Here is an 8,203-nt window from a genome sequence, read left to right as displayed (position 1 = left end):
TGTAGGCAAGATGGAATCAGGTGCTTTAGAGTCCTCTTATGCTTGCCTGGGGACCCCTGATTTGATTCCTAGAAGTGATAGGGAGCCACAGCAGGGTCTGAATGGAATCACAGTGCAAGTTTTGTGTGGACAAAGGCACCTCTGCGGATGGAAGGAGGAGGGAGCCGAAGAGGTTGGAGGCCTGCCAGGCTGGGGTTAGGCGATGGGCAGGGGGACTGGCAGGAGGGGACAAACGGAGGACACGGAGGCCTCACGCGGTCACAGGACACAGCAAGGATGAGGTGGCTGACCCAGGTTACAAGTGGGCGCCTACCACTGCCTAGCTGCGCGCCTGGGGAGAGCTCAGCTTCTCTTCCTGGAACTTTGCATAAGCGGAGAAGCGGAGAAGCCTTCCGGGGCAGCTGGTACCATAATCTCCCTGGCCTCAAGCAGCCTCTCTGCCGTCTTCTCAGCCCCGGGGCTCACGTGGCACTTGGCGTGTCAGACACGTTGACATCTCCACTCTGCCCCCTCCACCCAGCGTGTCACAGAGTGTGGGCGGGGTGCCGGGTGCCAGCGAGGGCTGCTCCCAGGAGACACGGCGACAGCGCCGTGCCCCAGGACCTACCTGACTGCTACTGCCCTGCCTGTCACTCTCCGTGACCCTCAGGAGGACACAGAGTCCCCAGGAGCGACTTACCTCGCTGCTTTAAGCTGCCCCAGCTTCCAGGAGCTGTAACAGCTACAGGAAGAAGCTGCTGGCACCCGGTGTTTGCAGGCGGCTCTCACGTTCCCCAGCTTCCTCAAGTTCATTGTCTCTGCACTGAGCTCCTTCCTGCTGTCAGCCCCCCCCCCCGGGTGTGGCAAATAGGATTCAATGAACTACAGCTTCTGGGAGGCTGGGGATTGCCTGCTTAGAGTCCCAAGGAGCCCCCTCCTCCTGCACACCCATCCTTCCTCCTCTGCTCCAGCAGAAGCCCCAGGAGAGAAAGGTGGGCAATGTGCTCAAGGTCACAGCTAGGACATCTGTGCACTCCCCAACTCCTTCCCAGTATCCCAAATGATACCACAGGGGACTTCAGCTCAGGGTGGGAAATAGAGTCCCTGGGGGTCAAATGTGCAAAGAGAAGAAAGGAGCCAGAAAACCCCGGGGACACCTTGAAGAACTGGCCACAACAAGCCACCGGCAGCATGACTTCGTCTATTTCTTGGGGTTTCTCGGCAAAGATCGCTGCTGGCCTGCTTAGGTCCACTGGAACAATATGGGCTCCTGCCCATCCTCACTGCTGGTCTCCGATCAGTCTCCATTCTCCTCCCTCAGCCTCGCTGATTTAGGCTGTACGACGCACTTGCTCCCGCCATGTTGGAGCAGACGTGGCTGGAGCAGAGGCCCGAGAGCTGCTTGCCTGGGGCGCCGTGGCCTTGTTTCGGAACTTCTGTGGTGGGCTGAGGAAAGAGCAGCTAAAGACTGGACTCAGAAGCTAGGCACCTACCACCTGGTGTATGAAAGAGATGAGAAGTGGACATCCACACCCCCTTCTCCCCTTCTCCTTTATCTGGTAACCGATGCCCCTTTCGTGTGGGAAACATGGATGAGGCCCAAATGCTTCTATCCTCCATCTTGCATAGCACTGGCGTGGGGGGAAGGCTGACAACACAATGTCCCCAGCCCTTGGCCTTAGCTGAGGAATAACATCAGTGACTAGCCCGCCCCGCTGGCATCCTCTCTGAGGATGTGTCACTGGCACTCTTGTAGGCCTTGTGTTTGGTGTGGACACAATCCTTTCACAAGTTGGGGTAAAGCGGCCAGGCCTGAAGTCCATACCTGTTGTTATTTAGGTCTTTCCCTGAGTTCTATGAGTCAGCTGATTATCTTAAGCGAGTTTGCGATGAGAAAGTGTCGGTTAAACCTGCAGGAGTGGTGAGGGAGAAAGGAGGGAGGAGAAAAGGGAGAAGACTGAGAATCCACCTCACAGGAGGGCAGAAGGAAGGCTTAAGGGTTGGGATCTGAACTGTCCACCTTGGCTCACCCGTTGAAGTACCTGTGTTCAGAGGCGGGGCCTTTGGAGGCGATTGGATCATGAGGATTCTAGCCTCATCAACAGATGAATCCATTCACCTGTTCATGGCTGGAATGAGAGGTAGTAGAAACTGTAAAAGGTGTGACCTAGCTGGAGGAAGCAGGTGCCTGGAGGTGTGTTCTTGAGGGCCCTGTTTATCCCCAACCCCTTCATTCCCTCTGCTTCCTGGCCACCATGATGTAAGTAGCTCTACCCTACTGCCAGCTCCTCCCATGATGCACTGCCTCACCACAGGCCCAAGTACAGCCAAGAGACCATGAACTGAAACCATGAGTCCAAGGAGACCTTCCTGTTAAGTTGTTTACCGCGGGTGTTTGAAGACGGGTTTACACACACATGTACTAGCCAGGCCTTCATGTTTTGAAGGATGGATGTGCTAGGGGCACTGAAATGATTGGCTCAAGGAGTCTGGAAGTTGGAGGCTGGAGTCATGGTGTGGTGGGTTGATTTCCTCTTTCCATGGTTTTCAGATGGCTGCCTTCTTGCTATGTCCTCACTTGGTCCCCCTTGGTGTGTGTCTGTATTCTAACCTCATTTAAGGACGCCATTCCTACTGTATTTGGCCTGCCTTAAGGACTATCTTGTAGCTTAATTTCCTCTTTACAGTCCCTGTCCGCAGCTGAGCTGGGAGCATCTGAGAGGTGTGGAGGGCCGCATGAGGAGGGAGGACTTGGTGTAGGCTCACTCCACTTTGCTTGCCAATCTGCTTTCTCCAAGCTTTGTCACACCCCACATTTCAGCGACTCCCAGGAGGGTGGTGAGAAGTGCCAGTCTGCCATTAAAGAGATGGTGAGGAGCCCAGTGCCCGTGGTTCACACCTGTAATCCTAGCTACTTAGGAGGCTGAGATCTGAGAGAAATCTGATGAACTCTCATGTCTAATTAACCAGCAAAACAAGCTGGAAGTGGAGGTGTGGCTCTAGTGGGAGAGTACCAGCAGTGAACAATTAAGCTCAGCAAGGACTTGAGGCTCCCAGAGGGAGCCCCAAAGCTGGCACACCCTGGAAAAGACTATCTGCAGTCCCAAACCTGTTCACGGAGTGGGCTTTGAGAAGCTGCCTTCAGACAGACAACTCGAGAGATGTGGGACTCTGCCACTTGTGGTCATGGAAGCCAGCCCTGCACATCTGTCTGGGCCAAAGCAACAGGAGCTTCCCCCAGCAAATCCACATGCAGCTGTGCAGACAATGTTATATGAGTGAAGTCACTACGCAGGCTAAGCTTTGTGGCTTTGTGGCCACATTCAAAAGTCTATAGAATAGTCAGTCAGGGTGAGAATTAATTCCTGGTTGTCAGGTCACGTTGTAAAACTACAATCTCATCTTTCAGGGTTCATCCCAGCACTTAGGAGATAGAGGCAGAAGGACCATGAATTTGAGACACTGTCTCAAAACACAAAACAAGTAACTGCCAAAGACTCATCTCTAGTTGGGAGCTGGTCACTTGCTCCTATCATCCTGGCTACTCAGGAGGCTGTGATCTGAGGATCAGAGTTGCAGAAAGTCCATTAGACTTTTATCTCTAATTAACTACCCAAAAACTAAAAGTGGAGGTGTAGCGCTCAAGTGGCAGAGCACCAGCCTTTAGCGAGAGAGTGAAGGGACTGTGGCCAGGCCCTGAGTGCAAGCTCCCATTTGGGTACAAACAACTAACAACAGTCAACAACAAAATCAACTCTACAGTCACATTCTGAGGCCCTGGGATTAGGACTTCAAAATATGGATTTAGGGGACCGTACATAATTCAGCCCATGTTAGCTGTGGGGCAGAGACGGTGCCAGCAACCACCTCCATTTTCTGGGGTGCAGGTCGCCCGGGGTTCTGGTACTGTCCAGGAGGAAAGACCTAAAAAGGCTTTGGCCAAGGACTTCCTGCCCATCGTGGGAATGGACTGCGCCTCATGACATCCCACTCGCCTGCCATGAGAAGCATTTTGACTTGCTCTTGACTAGACGGTACGTGCCTACGAGCAAACCCCACAGGGCCCAGGGTTTCCAGAGAAAAGCCTGCCTCCTTCTCCCACAATCCCTTGTGTACTCTGGCTGCCTGGTTGCCCTCCCCAGAGATGGGTGTCATGGCAGAGGTTTTGTCTGCTCATGGCCTCTGCCCTCCCCCAGCGTGTGCACCGAGATCAGAGATGCCCAGCTTGGGCTGCAGGGCACCCCTGGGAATTCAGAAGTCCCAGAGCCTCCACCAGGACCAAAGACACTGGGCGAGCAGAGGGAGGTGAGGGGGACACGATGTCCAGACACCAGCCCTCCACCCTTGTTTCTTTCCCATGATGCCCTGCCAGATAGTTACCCCCAGATGAGGGTGGGTCACCCAGCCTGCAGGGAGCAAATGCTGAGTCTTCATTTCTTGGGGTGGTGGTGGGGGAGGATAGGAACAAGACCCACCGAGGGGTGTTAGGAGCCTGCGAGGAGCTAAGGGGGAAGGTAGAGATTTCTCCCACAAGCAGGCTTCTTGAAGTGCTGAGAGGGAAGGAGCAAGTGGTGGCTCGTGGTGGCCCCCTGTGCCTCTTCTTTAAGTCCTCTTTTACTCCAGCATCGGCTTTGCCCTTTCTGTCCCTCTTGCCATTCTCCCCACCCAATAAATGCTGACTTTGCTTTGGACTGCCCTGTCCAGTCTCCTCCCTGTTCCGCCTATGTTCTCTGCCAATGCCTCCTCTTTAGTCTACCTCTCTGCACTTGCCTGGAGTTCAGTGGCTGACCCTCTGGTCATAGTGGCCAAGGCTCCCAACAGGACCCAAGTCCTCAGCTCCAGAGCAGCAAGCAAGTGCTCTTTCCCTAGCCCCAGCGTCACCAAGGTATCATTTATCCTACCTATGCCTCATCTACCCATCCACCTATCCATCTAGCTACTTATCCATCCACCTATCTGTTTACTTAGCACTCACCTAACCATTCGTTTACCTATCCTCTTCCTTCTCATTTCTACCCACTGATCAACCCCTCCCATCAACCCAACACCTATCTACCCACCCATCCATCCATTCTCCAGCTACCCATCCATCTATTCAGCCATTCAACCTGTAGAGAAAACACGGCACCTAGGAACTGCTCCAGGAAGGAGGCTCCTTGGTTATTAACGAAGGGACCCTGGCTCTACCTGGGGGGCAGACTGATGAGACAGTTGCTCACTGTGTGTGGATGAGAATCTACTGGAAACTAGGGGGAGAAGGGCTGTCATTTGCCATCTTGCCATCTGGTTCACCCCTGTCATCCTAGCTACTCAGGAGAACAGTCTAAGCCTTGAACAGTCTGCCATGCGACTTTGAGCAGCGCCGTCTCCTTTCTGGGTGGGAATTCCTCCTATCTTCAGTGAGTCCTCAGCCTTGTCATTCCTTGGATCCTATCTGGCTCTGGTTCTGGTGCTGGGTTAGGTTGTAGAACCTGGGTCTGGGGTCAGCAGAACCACCCATCCCCTGGGAGAAACTTGGGCACAGCAGAACACGGGTCCCTAAATTGCTTGCAATGCAATCATTCTCCTGGACAAGAAATGTTTCTATAGGGGCTGACGGCCCTTCCCCCATTCCCATACATGCGTGGGCTGCCAGGTCCTACATTGAGGTCTGTGGGTAAGGGACTCTTCATGGAGCAGGAACAGTGGTGCTGAGCATTTGTAGAGGATGTGGCATGGGAGGCCTGGAGGGGTGGGGTCACACTCCCCCCCCCCCCAGCGGGTGGAAGGAGGAGGAGAGAGAAGAGAGCAAGGACGAGAAGCTAAGTAAGGATGGCAGACCCAGGATGACAGGTTTCTTTTTCTTTTTTGGGTTGGTCATGGGACTTGAACTCAGGGCCTGGACGCTGTCCCTAAGCTCTTTTGCTCGTGGCTAGAGCTCTACCACTTTGAGCTACAGCTCCACTTCCCATTTTCTGGTGGACCATTGGCGATGAAAGGCTGGCTCTGAACCTTGATCCTCAAGATCTCAGCCTCTTTAAGTAGCTAGGATTACGGGTGTGAGCCACTGGCACCCTGCTTAGGTTTCTCTTAAATGGTGTGAAAATACTTGTGACTCTCTAGTGGTTCCCTCTTCCCTTCAAGAATAAGGAGTTATAAATTCTCTGGACACAGTTAATTAAAAATAGGCAAAGAGTCACTCTCATGACACCAAGATAAAGAGTAGCAATCAGGCAGTGTTCTTTGGAGTGGAGTGGCTAAGTGAGCCTTGGAGAAATCATGACAAACCCTTGCAAATAAATACTCATTTCTTTCTTTTCAATGGTTCTTTTTGCAGGAGTTGTAGAAAGGGGTTTACCATTTCATAAGTCAAGTGTGGCCACCATGGGTAGGAGGATGGAGAGGATGCAATAAGTCCTGCTATGCATTTCACAGGGGTGTGTACTTATAGGGGGTTGTCAACAATAAGCTCCGTGTAGGTTACTGATGCCAGGATTGTCACCTCCCTTTCCCCTCCCCCCCCCAGTTCCCTAGCCCTTTCCCCTTCTGGGTTTCTGGGCACCGGAAGGCATGGGGACGCCCGTGTCACTCTGTGCTCCCTGAAGCTTTCCATTCAGGCTGCCGTGCTCGGCTGGCTTCCTATGGACGGACAGTGTCACCTTGGAGAATTGGGACAGCCGGCATCCAAGAGACAGCAGGGCTAGGGGGCACGGGAAACTTGGGGAGTCCCTGCTCTTCCTGGGGGCTCTGGAGCCAGAAGCAGCCTGGAGAAGGTCAGGGCGACTACACTCAGAGGATGTTTTGCTGTTGGCTTTTAGCATCACAAGACCTTGGGCTGTCAGAGCAGAGAGAGAGGCAGCCACCACCGTGAGGTTCCCTGACCCCACCGAGGAAGAGAGCGAGGCCCAGGGAGGGGGCACTTCCGCTCAACGCCATTGTATCGAATCAGCCAGAGGACTGGGGAGCCCAGGGACTGACCTGTGTCCAGCCTGGGGTCCAGCTAGTGTTTGTGGAGCCCCTGCTGCCTGCCCAGTGCCCTGGGCCCCCCTGAGAATGACAGAGGTCCCTGGCTACCTGGGGTGGCTACTCGTCACCCCTTTCCTGACCCCTAGCATCCCCCCCAATCCCAGGTCTCCAAGTCACTCCAGCCCAGCCACCCTAAAGTTCGGCCCCAGGCCTCCTGACTCTAAGCCTCTTACCCCAGCCACCTTGAGCCCAGACTCCCGGACCTGAGCAGAAGGGTGTCTGCATGTCGTTTACGTGATTTCCTGCCCCCCTTTCCTTCTCCTCTTCTCATAAATCCTCCCCCAGGGCTCCTGGCCAAGGGGCTGAATAAACAGGAAAGGAGAGGGGCTAACTCACACAAGCTCTGGGAAGCTTTGCAACTCTGGACACTGTCACCAAGGAGCCTGGCTGGCCGGCCCAAGAGTCCCAGACGCTGCCCTGTGAGAGAGGCCCCCGGGGCAGGGCAGCATTTGGGTCAGGCTGGTGACCAGGCCAGTTGGCATCTACCCTGCACCCCTCAGAGTGAGGCTGAGTAAAGAGCTGAGCTGCGAGTCTGGCTCGGGTCCTGGCTTCCAGTTGAGTCCTGCTGTGTGTTAGTCCACACGAACCTCACCCTCTCTGAGCCCCAGTCTCCCCTCCCGTGAGAGAAGGGACTGGACTCGGTGTTGCAGGATCCTGAGGATAGAACCTTCTGGGGGACACACAGGGAGGACTCTGAAGTCCCCACGGGGCCCCGGGGACGAGGTGAGCAGGTGGCCACCGATCAGCCCCTCGGCCCGAGATGTCCTGGCTCCAGTCCCCCTCAGGCTGTCCATGCGAGTTATGCGAGCCACAGTCCAAGTCCAGAGCTGGGGGCAGTGATGATGGCGGCCAACGTCACCCCTCTCAGTCGAGTGACAGGAGAACACGGGGACACGGGGAGATCAGCCGTAGTGTGTAGTGAGCTGGGCCTCCTAGCGACTCAGGAGGTTGAGATTGGAGGATCACCATTCAAAGCCAGCCGGAGGAAGGCACGTTTAGGAGACTCTTACCTCCAATTGGCTAGTGAAAAGCCAGAAGTGGAGCTGTGGATCAAGTGGTAGAGCCCCAGTCTTGAGCACAAAAGCTAAGGGACAGTGCTCAGGCCCTGAGTACAACCCCCAGGACTGGCATTACACACACACACACACACACACACACACACACACACACACACACGAAAGAATGAAATGAAGGAAAGAAAGAAGGGAAGGAAAGAAAA

The sequence above is a fragment of the Perognathus longimembris genome, chromosome 1, assembly GCF_023159225.1.
Source record: "Perognathus longimembris pacificus isolate PPM17 chromosome 1, ASM2315922v1, whole genome shotgun sequence".
NCBI lineage: Eukaryota > Metazoa > Chordata > Mammalia > Rodentia > Heteromyidae > Perognathus > Perognathus longimembris.
Note: the sequence above shows the minus strand (reverse complement) of the source record.